The sequence below is a fragment of the Zea mays genome, chromosome 8, assembly GCF_902167145.1.
Source record: "Zea mays cultivar B73 chromosome 8, Zm-B73-REFERENCE-NAM-5.0, whole genome shotgun sequence".
Lineage (NCBI taxonomy): Eukaryota > Viridiplantae > Streptophyta > Magnoliopsida > Poales > Poaceae > Zea > Zea mays.
The window spans coordinates 155,289,419-155,305,177 of NC_050103.1; positions in this window are offsets into that span (position 1 = coordinate 155,289,419).

Below are 15,759 nucleotides of genomic sequence, written 5' to 3' on the forward strand. Positions count from 1 at the left end.
AACCTGTTGACATCTTGACTTCTTTTGGAGTACGTCACAATCCTGTTACCTATATTTTTTTTTGCCTTCACTAAGGTTCCTATACTGCAAACCTCTAAAATTGTATGAGAGATTTAGAAGAGTCAGCTAATAGACCAGCTAACTATTAGCTATATAACTCTTAAATAGCTACTAAACCAGCTAATAACTTATTAGGTGACCAACGATTAGGTCTAGATGTTTGGAACATACATGGCTCTGTTCCGTCCAAATTTTCGTTCGTTAGCTGTACATGCACGTGCTTTACGTGACACTTCGTTTTTTAGCATTTTTGTTTCCAATAATCCATGTTAGTATGTTACAGTCAAACTGGTATTTTTTTTTCTTCTTCTTTGCTAGTTTGCTTACTATTGTAAACTAAATATATTAGACATCGTCGGCTCCTCGAAGGCTCTCTCGGCGTGAGCGTGGCTTATTCTTCTAACTCAACATTATTGTAGATACATAGATTTTCGATAGGATTATGTAGACGGTAAGTTTTTTTTACCGTCCTTCCTAAATGAAAAAAAAACGCTGTAGAAAGTAGAATGATTACTGATAACGCGAAAGAAAGTAAAAGCTGCTTGAGCGAATGAGCTCTCGGCTTGAAACTAGCCAAATTTGTTCGCGGCAACGAGCAAACAGAAACAGCGGAGACGCTGAGGAAGTGGTGGTGGCCTCTCGCTGCGATCATCCTGTCTGCTGCGGCGTCGCTCTCGCGGCGTCAACCCGGTTGATCTCCCCTCGCCCGCCGAGCACCGAAAGTAATTAATAATCCCCTCTCGAGCAGCTTGCGCTTGTCGCCTAGCAGGCCGTGGATATTCCCGCGCCGCTTTGGAGCAGCCGGCCCCAGCCCTGCCCTCCTCTTATCCTCGTCCCTGAAGGACGCACGCGGCACGCCTCGAGCTCGACAGCGTCAGCGTCAGGCCTAGTAGTACAATATCCTTCTCGATCACTGTCACCGCCGGAAGGGAGAAGGAACTCATCTGATGCGGTACTAGGCGTGTTGCCGTGGATCTAGACGTCAAACATTAGAGCGAATTATCTGATAGTACTCCCAACGAAGACGCGGGCGGTCCACGGTATAGGGTCAGAAGATCCACGATCTAGGTGCAAAAATGGATCCTCCTCTACATAGTCCGCGACTAGATTTAGGACGGTCCGCGATGACATAGAAGGTCGTCTTTTTTGCAGCTGACCTAGATCTTGCCTTCCAGGAGGGACTCCATTAGGGAGGAGAGATCCTAATATGTATTGATGTTGGTAGGCTACTCAATGTGCTTCTAGTCGACGTAGAGACGAAAAGAGTTCAAGATTCGAGACAGAGGAAGGCTAAACTATGGCTAAACTAGAGCTACTTCTAATGCATAAGGTAAAAATGTTAAGTAAAGTTGATTGAATCGATTGTGAGGGGTTCAATCGATCATAACCCTTTGTCTATATAAAAAGAAGAGGTCTAGACCTGTTACAAGTCGGTTTCTGAGTTAATACCGCTAGAAATCTAAAAACCTAATTGATCGTTTCTGTGTTCAACGATCCGCCTGCGTTTTCGAGCTGCTAGCTAGCCGGCTTTTGGCATGCATACATGGACAACCCTACGATGAGCGATGAGTTCTTGTACGTTCTCCGGCCACCAGGGAGATGGGTGGCGGTAAGCGACAGCAGGAAGCAGCGCTATCTTCCTGACCACCAGCTCAAGGAGCAGTAGAGTACACCATTCCATCGATCTCGCTCGCCCCCTAGCGTCTGTCAGTTTGTGCGCGCGCGGCTGCCGTGTAACGCATGCATGCATATGCGTATTATATTCTCCGGCGGTGTTTGATGATGTGCTAACCATCGGCCTACCTAACGCAGGCCTCGGGCCTCCATCCCAAGGGCAAGGTCAGCGCTTCATGCTGCTCGCACATCAATCGACTCAGCCCTATCTGGGACGGTACGGCAAGGCGCATCACGGCCCTGCCCCTGGTCCAGCGATTCTTCCTCCTTTTCCCCCATGGCCTCTGCTCTCTGAAACCACGCACGTCTCGCACTTTGCTATTCCCGTGTGCGTTGTCTGGTCTCGTCTTGGTGCCCGCAGGGCCAGATCGAGAGCGTAATGTTCCAAATATTCCTGCAGTGCGAGGACAGGGACGGCAAGGAGAGAGATGCCAACTTTCCAGGGACGCAATCTCGCAAATTAAAGGCCAGTCGGAACAGATCTTCTCTCGAGCGCCGTGGATCGACGATTCGTCCATCTATCGTCGAGTTCTTCACAGCATCGTCGTGCAGCATAGCTATTGCCAGCGGGGCAGGGCAGGGCAGGGACGGAACTGAATAGACCGGCCGCGCGCGACTGACTACTCATCGTACATCACATCACTACCCACGCCCGCCCGACGCTCGCGCGCGCGCGAGAAAGAAAGGTGGCGGCAACGAAAGCTGTGTGGCCTGCTTTAATTTACTAGCAAGTCACACAGTGTACGTGTTGCGGAAAGGCAGCTCCATGATTGTCAGCCATCACAGCAGGGAGAACAACGGGCGCGACGACGACGGCGAAACGAGGCGTGCGGATCGATCGGCGATCTCGGACGGGGCAACGACGCAGCGCGGGCCACGCCGGCCGAGCCGCCGCCGGGGCGGGGTCGCACACGCAGACGACACCGGCTAGTGCGTGCGGGGCTGCTGAGATAGAGACCCGGCCGGCCAGTCCGTCCGGCCGAGGGCCGATGCCGATCGATCTGGGGCTGTCAGCTTTGCGGGGCCTAGCTAGCTAGAGCTTTATCCGCAGCAGCAGGCCGGCTTAAAAGGAACGGGTTGACAATTCCCTGGCTGTGATCATGCCGCCGCCTGACTGGCTGGCTGGCTTCTGCCCGATCTCGAAGCGTTGCTTTGCTGTGCTGGACTGCTAGCTGGTGCTGGAAGATGGAGGATGGGGACTGGAGATGGAGAGAGAGGCGTGTCAATGAAGTCCACCCAGTCTATAGCTAGCTAGGCCCGGCCGGAAGATGGCCTGACTGCTGTCGTGTCGACCTTTTTTTTTGCCCCAAGCGATCATCGGAGAGGGTACGGTGGAGGAGGAGTGTACGTAGCAGCTTCTGTTCGTTGCCAAACCTGGGGGCGTAGACCAGATCAGCGGCTAAACGGTGGGCTCTGTGTACCAGAGATGAGAACGAGAGATGGTCGTCGTCCTGAAGCCCTTTTCCAGGGAAGGAGTCGGAGAGGTCTAATTTAAGCGTCCTATTCGCTCGCTCGTACCTAGTCCTAGCTAGCTTGGAACTCCATCGTGTGTGCATGTACGACCGTGTCACACTGCGGCATACTCCCTCCGTTTCTTTTTATTAGTCGCTGGTTAGTGCAATTTTGCACTATCCAGCGACTAATAAAAAGAAACGGAGGGAGTATGTCTTTCGCGCGCGCGCGTCAACCACCAGTCGATTTTCTTGTAAAGGGTACGGGCGACTCTTGTCACCTCTTGGACTGGAATAATGCCTAGCGCAGGCAGCGCCGAGTAAATAATGGTATATTTTTGCCATGACGTATTGGCATACCACATGTAGTAGTCGTCTATATATAGTCCAAAGGATGTGTTGTACTACACGCATATGCATTACACTGCCGGAATCAATATCTTCGCCGAGTGCCGGAAGCACTCGGCGAAGCCCTAAAAACACTCGGCAAAGGCTTTGCCGAGTGTAACACTCGGCAAAGAAGGCTCGGCAAACAGTGCATCGGCAAAGACTTCTTTGCCGAATACTTTTTCTCGGGCACTCGGCGAAGATCTTTGCCGAGTGTCAGGGAGCACTCGGCAAAGAAAAGCGACCGTTACGGCGCCGGTTGACGGAGACGGCGGCTTTGCCGAGTGTCACCGTTGACACTCGGCAACGAAGATATCTTTGCCGAGTGTCCTCCTGGTCGCACTCGGCAAAGCCGCCTTCTTTGCCGAGTGCCGTTTGGGACACTCGGCAAAGAGCCCGCCAGGGAGGGTCCCCGTGTCAGGCTCTTTGCCGAGTGTCCCAGTTGGCACTCGGCAAAGCCGACCTCTTTGCCGAGTGTCAGCGACATAACACTCGGCAAAGAACCTAAGCCGGTGCCCAGGTCTGTGCTCTTTGCCGAGTGTTTTGACCCAGACACTCGGCAAAGAGCCTCTTTGCCGAGTGTTACACTCGGCAAAGTGACCAGTATGTACCTTTTTTATTTGATTTTTGTTTTCCATCCACACAAACAGAAGATATCACATATATACATCACAGATATCATCACAGACATAAATAGCCAACACAAACATAAAACCGTGACCACAAACATAAATATCCATCACAAACATAAGTGTTCAACACAAGTATTAAACACAAACATAAGTCTCAAACGTCGCAAGCTCTCACATAAGTATCAAACAGAAACATAAGTATTATACATAAGTTCTGAAGTCTAAAACAACGACTCATGGAGGTGGGCGGTTTGGCCGGGGTTGCGTTGGGCTGAACCCTTCCGGAGGGTTGTTGGATGCCGCCCCAGATTGGCCCTGCACAAAGAAGAGATAGCATGTGTTATACCAGATGCATTACAAACATCTAACTACAATTTTGGTACTCACAGGAGTGTGGAAGAGAGTAGGGTCAACTGGGGGGAACAATGGAGGTGGCGGAGCGATGCCCTGTGCGGCGCCAAGGCTCTGCATGTACTGGAACATCTCCGCCATCCTCTGATCAGCCGCCGCCCGCTCCGCCATTATCCTCGCCTCCATCTCTTCTAGTTGGGTCTGTAATATTACAAGCCAACGTTATAGTAACTCAAAGACTAGGTATATAACTAAAGGAAGGACGAGTTACAGAAGCACTAACCTCGAGTTGTGAAATGCGATGCTGTGAGCTGTCGTGCCGAGGTCGAATGGCTGGGCTCGAGCCAGTGCTCCTTGCTCTCACCTGAGACAGAGTGGGAGTGGAGGACGAGTCGATTGCCCCGTCGGCAATCCAGTACCGCCCATGTCTCTTGCCTCCTCCGACCCTCATGAGCACATCGGGGTCGATAGGCTCGGTGCTCGGATCATAGTCTGGGCCATGGACCTCCTGCGCCATGGCGGTGTAGTCATGGAGGCGGATTCCTCTGTCATGTACAGACGCTGGATCCTCGGTACGAACGGAAGGTGTCGTAGGATTGTCAAGGGGATGTCGAGCTGCCTCTTTTGTCCATCACCAGAGTCTACCTCCATAAACCTAGACGAATTACACTTGGGACAGTACTTTGCCTCCGCGTATTCTTTCCTAAATAGCACGCAGCCCTTCGGACAAGCATGAATCTGCTCATACGTCATCTTGAGTGCACGAAGTAGTTTCTGTGCCTCGTACATGCTCTTTGGCAGAACATGATCATCCGGAAGCAGACTCCCAATAACCGTCAACAAGCCATCGAATGCGTCTCTACTCATGCTATACTGCGACTTGAACGCCATTACACGCCCAATGGCATCCAGTTGAGAAACCTTTGTCTGGCCGTGAAGGGGCTTCTGTGCCGCGTCGAACATGTCGTAGAACGCTTTTGCAGTCGGCTCTGGCTCGTCATCCATACATCCTCCCGTGTACTGTGCCTCCTGATAGTCGTTCAACATATCTGCTACCCCCGCATCCGCGTCATAATCCTCGACACGTTGTCTCAGCACCTCCTCTCTCGTACAATGCGCTTCACCATGAAATATCCACCGAGTATAGCCCGGCGTAAATCCATTCTTCCAAATATGTTCTACCATGGTCTTCTTTGGTTTTCTTTTCCGGTTGTCACATTTGCTGCACGGGCATGGGACTAGACTCGCTCCTTTAGCAGCTTCGCCATATGCCCGTTCAACGAAATCATCGGTCTTTCTAATCCATTCAGTAGTGACATCGTTTCTTCCTCTACGCCCCGTGTACATCCACTCACGTTGCTCCATCCTATAACATATTTAACCAAAGCCTATCAACAAAAAAATCCGGCAGCACCTCCCCTGCACGGGGAGGTTTTCAAAGCCTGTAAATATAAGTAGCAGCACGATGGCTGACATCCACACATATACATATCCACACATATATATTAATGCCTAAATAACCATATAAACAATTAGAAGACTTACCTAATGCATGCAAAGTGAGGACTAAAAACCTAACTCTATTTCACAATACACAATCACACACAAAAAACCTAATTCTATTTCACAATACACAATCACAATACACAACCACACATATACATTTATTTGATAATAGTTAGCAACTAAAATGTAAAAATTAGTTTATACCTATTTGCTCGGCGTGGACGGTGCACGACGGCGAACGGGCGTGACGACGTGGAGGTCGTGAGCGGTTGACGGTGTGGAGGTCGTCGGCGCGGGTTCGTCGGTGGTCGTGGGCGGCGCGCGGGCGCGCGGCGAGCGGGCGGCGCGCGGCGAGCGGCAGGCGCACGGGCGCACGGGCGCGCGGCGAGCGGGCGGCGCGGGCGCTTGGGCGCGCGGGCGGCGCGGGCGCACGGGCGCGCACGGGCGCGCAGGCCGGCGGCGGGTGGCGGCGAGCGGGCACGGGCGCGCAGGCCGGCGGCGAGCGGGCGGCGCGGGCGTGCAGCGAGTGAGCGTGAGTGAGAGAGAGAGAACAGGGAGAAGCCGTTGGATCGACTAAGTTCATGTTCTTTGCCGAGTGCCCGCGATGCGGCACTCGACAAAGATTTTTTTTTATTTTTAAAAAAGGATTTGCCGAGTGCCAGATCAGCGGCACTCGGCAAAGACGCCTTCTTTGCCGAGTGCCATCCGGGGCACTCGGCAAAGACTACTTTCCTCTTCTTTGCCGAGTGCCACCCAAGGACACTCGGCAAAGCCCACTTTGCCGAGTGTCCACCACTCGACACTCGGCAAAGTACATTTGAATTTTTTTTTGTTTTCAGCATCAAACTTTTTGTGGTATGTTTCTAAACTATATAGACCTACATGTATCATTTTGGGACAATTATAACAGTGTTTGCAATATTTAGTAGATTTAGTTCGTTTATTTGAATTTCTTCGGAAAATTCAAATTTGAACTGCAGGTCACTCGAAACTTGGAAAACCGTACATGAAAAAATGATATTCATGATACTTAGCATAAGTTACGACCGATTTTAGAAGTGTACCGGAAACTTCGAGCAACGTGCTCACTAAACATGGCCGTGAACTTGGCATCCACGTGTTTAAAAATTGTATAAAACACAAATAAAGTCAGAAAATCATGAAACTTGTCCCCGTGTCATGATATCACATGTATAGGCTGTGATAAAAATTTTAGAGTATTTAGAGAAAGTTGTGAGACACTATGTGTAGAAACCTAAGAGATCCACATTAAAACTCTATGATTTCATGTGTAGTCCTCTTAGGTTTCTACACATAGTGTCTCACAACTTTCTCCAAATACTCTAAAATTTTTATCACAGCCTATACATGTGATATCATGACACGGGGACAAGTTTCATGATTTTCTGACTTTATTTGTGTTTTATACAATTTTTAAACACGTGGATGCCAAGTTCACGGCCATGTTTAGTGAGCACGCTGCTCGAAGTTTCCGGTACACTTCTAAAATCGGTCGTAACTTATGCTAAGTATGATGAATATCATTTTTTCATGCACGGTTTTCCAAGTTTCGAGTGACCTGCAGTTCAAATTTGAATTTTCCGAAGAAATTCAAATAAACGAACTAAATCTACTAACGATTGAATCTCTGTTATAATTGTCCACAAATGATACATGTAGGTCTACATAGTGTAGGAACATACCACAAAAAGTTTGAGAGACAAAATCAAAAAAATAAAAATATTCTTTGCCGAGTGTCTAGAGATGACACTCGGTAAAGAGTTCTTTACCGAGTGCTAGATGTGTGACACTCGGCAAAGAATCCTCTTTGCCGAGTGCCAGCCGCTGGCTCTCGGCAAAGACTGACGGCCGTCAGCTTTGGGACGGCCGTTGACGGCCCTTTGCCGAGAGCCACCTGTGCCGAGTGTTTGACACTCGGCAAATCAGTCTTTGCCGAGTGTCTTTCTGTACCGAGTGTCCAGCACTCGGTAAAGAGCCTCGTTGCCGAGCGTCTGGTTTTACCGAGTGCAGCACTCGGCAAATCCTTCTTTGCCGAGTGCCCGACAAAAGGCACTCGGCAAAGATTTCAACACTCGGCAAAGCCTTGGATTCCGGTAGTGTTAGAAGAAAAAAAAGAGATTCTAAGAAGCTTGTGCTTTCACACCTCTCGAGTTATATGGCATCTCATTTGATTATGTTGTAAAGCCGATCGAGTGTGTCAAAGGACGCGTCGCAGCATGCATGGTTGTGGAAAGCTGATGCGAGCAATTAAGTTAATCGGTACCGGTACCGTTTTTCTACGTGACATGCATGCTTTGGAAAATTGAGCCACGTAAAGGAAATCAGAGGCGTTTTTTTGTATGTGACATCCTTGATGTTGCTTTCACAACAGTAAAACGACGTGGTTTCGACGGCTAGCAGCGATCGTCGGACATAGCTTATATCCGACGGCCGCCGTCGAAAATAAGGGTATTTTCGATCTTTACCGCCGAGGGATGAGTACCGTCGAATATAAGCTTTCCGCCGTCGGAAATAAGGGATATGCTGCCTTTCTTGTGCTCGTTGACCTTAGTTTCACTGATGAGAAGCTGTCAAGTCTCTTAAAACTGAGCTGGAAAACTGGCGCCCTTTTTCATGCTTTCATGTGAAGCAAGCAAGCAACCAACCAAGTGACCAACCAAGCGAATCGATCGTTGTCTGGGGCAGCCGTGGCCAGAACAGGAGTGTAAGTGTAACCGATGCTCGTGCAAGCACACGCCTCGTATATTTATATTTTAGAACCACTTCTATCTAATCATGCTCATTATTTTAACCGTGGTTATTTAATATGTAGCCGCGTTTTTTTTTGAAGGCACCTACCATGCACGAGTCCCCGGGCAATAATCTTTTTGCGGAGGATTTGCAGTGCTAGACAGGACTAAACAGACAAAAATATAATCAAACTGTTGGAAGCTAAAATGAGCCTGGCGGACGGTCCGGACTGTCCGCGGTGGTGGCGCGGACGGTCCGCGCGCGCTCAGAGTCAGTTAGGGTTCCTAGTTTCTCGCGGGATTTGTTACCTAAAACCGCGGGATTAACTCGGGAAACAGTTGGAAACGGATCCAGACCTCCCCTTTATATAGATGAAGGGCTACGGCCGATTAAACCCCCAACAATCGAACCAATACAACTTCTATCTCGCATTTATTTTCAGCACAATTAGGAGTAGTTCTAGTCTAGTTCTAGTTTAGCCCTAGTTTAGTATTCCAATCCCCAAATTCTCTGTTTCTCCTCGACTCTACGTCGATTAGAGGAGTCTAGGTCGGCCGGCTCGAGCCTAGACAACTCCTAGGATCTCTCCTCCCCGACGGGGTCCCTCCCGGGAGCGAGATCCAGGCGCCGCCGGCGATCTTCCGCCGCCCCTGCGCACGCGCGGACCGTCTGGCCCTAGAGCGCGGACCGTCCGGCCGTCAGGCAGGGAACCCGAGCTCCTGCACCAGGTCGCGGACCGTCTGGCCCTGTGCCGCGGACCGTCCGCGTCTGACCAGAGAGCGCCGCCGCCTCGCGCCAGGTCGCGGACCGTCCGGCCCCAGGCCGCGGACCGTCCGTGCTTGACCAGAGAGCACCGCCGCTGGTTCTTTTAAGTGATTGGCGCCTCCGAAAAGGTGTCAACATACTTTTTGGCGACTCCGCTGGGGAATAGGTGTCTAGATCTGCTAAAAATCGGCCCATAAATGGCCGGTTCTAAGGATCACACCAAGATCTCCACTACCAACATCATCAAGCCGGCCATGGAGGCGCTCCCGGATGATGACCAAAGGACCTTTGAAGACCTCGTAATGCACGATGAGAAGGAGGTGATGCGGCAATGGAACGAACAACGCGACAAGGAAGAGGCGGAACTGCTGCATAAACTCTCCGAACGGCGCAAGGAGGCGGCAGACAAGTACTTGTCACACTTCACGGTGGATCGCCACCAGAAGATCGTCCGTCAAGGGGAGATCGATATGGAGTCTCTCCTACCTCCACTGCAGGGTCCCGCTGTAAGTACTCCAGATCTATCTTTTACGACTTTCATGGATCAACGAGGAGATCAGTTAAAGCGATATGTAGATGAATCTATTAAAATGCATTTACGTGCATACGAGAAATCAGCTGCTCCTAATTTTCCATCGCGAGAGTCTAATACAGTGCCACCCACGTCAAACACATCGGCTATAAACGGGTCACCTTTGACCCAGCCATCATATGGTATGCCGATGCACGCTTTCGTGTCACCATCACAGCCGCAACCACTAGGCACGCGGCAGGTACTGGACGCGACCGGACCGTCCGAGCATCATCTCAGACAGTCCGGTTATACCGCAGACCGTCCGGCGTATTTCGCCGGACCGTCCGACCAGATGCAGGCCCACACACAAAACACTCAGGTCGCACCGTACATGGCCGGACCATCAGGGTACAACCCTGAACACTTCGGCCCCATCACGGACCGTCCGGTGCATCACGCCGGACCGTTCGGATATGTTGCGGACCGTCCGCCATCTTACGTCGGACCGTCCGGATATGGCATGAACCGGCCAACGTATTACGCTGGACCATCCGACTCTACACGAGTCCATGCGCAGACTGCCCAAGTCACGCCATATATGGCCGATCCATCCGGGCACAGCCCTGGACCATTCGGCCCGATCGCAGACCGTCCAGTTCTTTACGACAGACGGTCTGGGTACGAGACTACCCACGTAGCACCATATACGGCTGGACAATCCGGATATACCTTCAGACCATTTGGCCAGGTCGCGGACCATTCGGCCTCTTACGCCGGACCGTCCGGATATGCATACGCAGAGCCGAGAGCTGCGCAATACGCACAGTTCCCACATTCATCGCAACAACATTATGGTGCCCCACCAGCAACACATTATAATCATGCCATACCACCTCATGGACATAGCGCTGAATACTATTCGGCCACAAGAGAGCCTGAGGGGTATAGGGCAGGAGCTGGTGACATTAATAGGACACCTAACACACACCTCAAACATACCTGGGAGGAAAGCCGACAGAGTAATGTCAGGCAACCTGAAATCTCCACCCACAAACTTAATGGATGGTCGCCAGACATGGCAGAGAGGGTCAGAGACGAGGTAGCCGGGATGTTCAGGGACAAACTCGGTGTTAGTGTGTCAGGTACAGGGCAATCGTATCGGAAGCCTTATAGCCACCGATTCGACACCGTGCCATACCCATAGGGAACTAGAATACCAGACTTCTCTAAGTTTTCTGGTGAAAGTGGGAAAAGCACACACGAACATATAAGCCAATTCATAGCACACTTGGGAGAATTGGCTGATGGGGAAGCCTACCGCGTTCGTTTATTCTCGTTGTCCCTTACTGATACTGCATTTGCATGGTACGCAGCTTTGCCACCAAACTCTATTAACTCTTGGGAAGAATTAGAGCAGAAATTTCATGAACACTTCTTCTCAGGAGAACATGAGTTAGAATTGGCTGACTTAGCTTCAGTCCGACAGGGGCCTGAAGAATCGGTTAATGACTATATCCGGAGATTCCGGGACACTAGAAACCGATGCTTTCAGATTCATGTCGCAGAAAAACAACTGACAGGGCTAGCTTTCAATGGGTTGCGACCCTACTTAAAAGAAAAATTAGATGGCACCCAATTCTTTTCATTAGTGCACTTACACCAGCGGGCTATGACCTGTGAAAGCCGAAGTAAGGAAACATCAAAATCGGCTAGCCATAAGATGCATTTAGTGGGATACGATAATTCGGACGATGAATCCACGGATGTATACACCGCTGAACTGGTTTGGCCAGGACAGGCTAAACCTTCAGCGTGTTCTGCTTTACAGTCGATTCGAAAGAATCGACAAGAGGAAGTTAAGTTTACTTTTAATGTTGCCAAATGCGATAAAATATTTGACGAGTTACTGAAAAACGGCAACATTAAATTAACTCATACTATTCCTCCTCCTGATGAATTAAAGAGACGTGCTTATTGTAAGTGGCATAATTCCTTTTCTCATGCCACCAATGATTGTAATGTTTTTCGTCGACAGATACAATCGGCCATAAATGAGGGTCGATTGGCTTTTCAGGAGATGCAAGTAGACACACAACCCTTTCCTGTTAATACAATAGAACTCACATGCAAAAAGGTATTGGTTCAGCCCGAAATGGCTGATAAAGGCAAAGGCAAGGGCATCGTCATCAGCAATTCTCGCATGTCAGATATATCACAAAAGGAGATTGCTCGAAAGGCTTCGGACGAGAAGGCTAAAAGGTCCGAAGACGTCGGGGGGCAGGCACAGTTAATAAACCAAACACATCAGCCTAGCCCCAGCATCGTAGATGGTCCGGCACCTACGTGCGGACAATCCGGTGCTCAGACAAACGGTCCGACTAACTCAGCCGGACAGTCCACCTATGACCAAAGGCGTCAACCTCTACACAAAGCAAGGAAAAAGACGCAAGGTCAAAGCACATATAATCGGCTGATCAAAGCCGATCCTACTTTTGATCAGTTGCTCTCCAAAAATACTAGCAAAAAGACTGTTCCACGTGATCGGTCAACAAAGAAACCCCGGTCACCTGCTAAAACAAAACGGTCAAACAAAACGACCCGAAAGGCGACACAACAAGCATCTCCTATTCATTCTATGAGACCAGGGTACTTTCCACCTATTTACTCATCGTCGGTATATTATCCTGTTCAAACATGGAATGGCATGACGATGAATCCATGGTACATGTATAGTCCCTTTGTCTATCCAGGCTGGGGGGCACCTCCATTCTATTCATTTTGATCCATTGATCAAATGGTCATGGCCGAGAAAGATACAATCCAAAACGGCCTTTATACATTGGTGCTTTATTGAATGATCTCTATTTTGAAAAGCCGATGACTTACATCAGGTTTAGTTCATATGCTTTTGGTTCGTCAAACTGCACCAAAAGGTAGGGGGCATATGTTGGAGGCTAAAATGAGCCTGGCGGACGGTCCGGCCTTGAGGCCGGACGGTCCGCGGTGGTGGCGCGGACGGTCCGCGCGGACGGTCTGCGCGCGCGCAGAGTCAGTTAGGGTTCCTAGTTTCTCGCGGGATTTGTTACCTAAAACCGCGGGATTAACTCGGGAAACAGTTGGAAACGGATCCAGACTGTCGGCGTTTCGAGACCGGGGGTCCCTAAGCCGACGAGTGAGTGTGATGCGTGCCCCAGCCCAGATGGGTCGAGCGCGTGGGCGAGCGCGAAGGGGGGAGAGGCGAGGTGGCCGGAGACGGGCGTGAGAGAGGTGGAAGTCCCGCGGCCTTCGTGTTCGTCCCGCGCCCAGGTCGGGTGCGCTTGCAGTAGGGGGGTTACAAGCGTCCACGCGGGTGAGGGAAGCGAGCGGCCCCAAGAGAGCGCCTGTCCTGTCCTCGGTCCCGCGCGGCCAACCTTTTCTAAGAAGGCCCTGGTCCTTCCTTTTATAGTCGTAAGGAGAGGATCCAGGTGTACAATGGGGGGTAGCAGAGTGCTACGTGTCTAGCGGAGAGAGAGAGCTAGCGCCCTGGGTACATGCCAATGTGGCAGCCGGAGAGGTCTTGGCACCTTGCTGGCGTGATATCGTGGCTGTCGGAGGAGCGACGGAGCCTGGCGGAGGGACAGCTGTTGGAGCGGTCGAGTCCTTGCTGACGTTGCCCTGCTTCCGTAAGAGAGTTGAGAGCCGCCGTCGTCACAGAGCTTGTGGGGCGCCATCATTGCCCATCTGGCGGAGCTGGCCAGATGGGACGCCAGTCTTGTTCTCCGCGACCCGAGTCGGCTCGGGGTAGGATGATGATGGCGCTTCCCGTTGACGTGGCGGGCCCGTGCCCTAGGTCGGGCGACGTGGGAGCTCCTCCGAAGCCGAGGTCGAGTCTGTCTTCCGTGGCCGAGGCCGAGCCCGAGCCTCCGGGTCGGGCGAGGCGGAGATCGTTCGGCCGAGGCCAGGGCGGAGCCCGAGCCCTGGGGTCGGGCGAGGCGGAGTTTCGTCGTCTTCTGGGGCTGAGCCCGAGTCCGAGCCCTGGGGTCGGGCGGAGCGGAGTTCGCCGTCTTTCGGGTCTTAGCCCGAGTCCGAGCCCTGGGGTCGGGCGGAGCGGAGTTCGCCGTCTTCCGGGTCTTAGCCCGAGTCCGAGCCCTGGGGTCGGGCGGAGCGGAGTTCGCCGTCTTCCGGGTCTTAGCCCGAGTCCGAGCCCTGGGGTCGGGCGGAGCGGAGTTTCCCATGGCGCCTTTGGCAAGGCCTGACTGCCTGTCAGACTCACTCTGTCGAGTGGCACTGCAGTCGGAGTGGCGCAGGCGGCGCTGTCCTTCTGTCAGACTGGTCAGTGGAGCGGTGGAGTGACGGCGGTCACTTCGGCTCTGCCGGGGGGCGCGTGTCAGGATAAAGGTGTCAGGCCACCTTTGCGTTAAATGCTCCTGCAACTTGGTCAGTCGGTGCGGCGATTTAGTCAGGGTTGCTTCTAAGCGAAGCCAAGGCCTCGGGCGAGCCGGAGGTGTGTCCGCCGTTAAAAGGGGGGCCTCGGGCGAGACGGAAGTCTCTCGAGGTCGGCTGCCCTTGGCCGAGGCTAGGCTCGGACGAAGCGTGATCGAGTCACTCGTGTGGACTTGATCCCTGACTCAATCGTACCCATCAGGCCTTTGCAGCTTTATGCTGATGGGGGTTACCAGCTGAGAATTAGGCGTCTGGAGGGTACCCCTAATTATGGTCCCCGACAGTAGCCCCCGAGCCTCGAAGGGAGTGTTAGCACTCGCTTGGAGGCTTTCGTCGCACTTTTTTGCAAGGGGACCAGCCTTTCTCGGTTGCATTTTGTTCCGGTGGGTGCGCGCGAGCGCACCCGCCGGGTGTAGCCCCCGAGGCCTCGGAGGAGTGGTTACACTCCTTCGAGGTCTTAATGCCTTGCGTAATGCTTCGGCTGGTCTGGTTTTTCCCTCATGCGAACTGGCCATAGCCCGGGTGCACGGTCGGGGCCCAAGCTCTCGGGTTGGTATGTTGACGCTGTCAACGGTTCGGCCGGAGCCGGGTTTGCGAGAGCAGCCCCCGAGCCTCCGCACAGGGCGAGAGGACGATCAGGGACAGACTCGACTTTTTACATACGCCCCTACGTCGCCTTTCCGCAAGGAGGAGGGGGGGGAGTGCGCCATGTTACCCTCGATGGGCACCGAACATGGTGTCTCCGGTGAGCTGCAAGCGGGTAATCCGAGTGGACGTCCGTGCCCCGTTCGTTGGGGGTCGGCTAGGGGCCCAGAGGCACGCCCAAAAGTACATGCGGGTGATTTGCCGGACCCGGTCCCCTGGCGACGGGGTCCGAGGGCTCGATGCCTCCCTCCGATGGGATTCCGTTACAAGATCGTTCCCGCTGGTCTCGGAAATGTCCTAGGGTACCTCGGGAGCGCAGCCCGAGCCTCGGTTATGTATCAAACGTACCCCTGGTCATCCCTCGCTCGGCGTCTGAGGCGACTGTGAACCCTTCGGGGGCCAGCCTTCGAACCCCTGATCAGTAATGGGCGCGGAGCCCGAGTAGCCTGAGGCGGCCATGGAGCCCTTCGGGGGGCTGGCCTTCGAACCCCTGACCAGTAGTGGGTGTCGGGCCCACGCGATCTGAGGCGACTGTTGAACCCCTCGGAGGGCCAGTCTTCGAACCCCTGATCAGTAAGGGGGGCTCGGAGCCCGGTTCCTT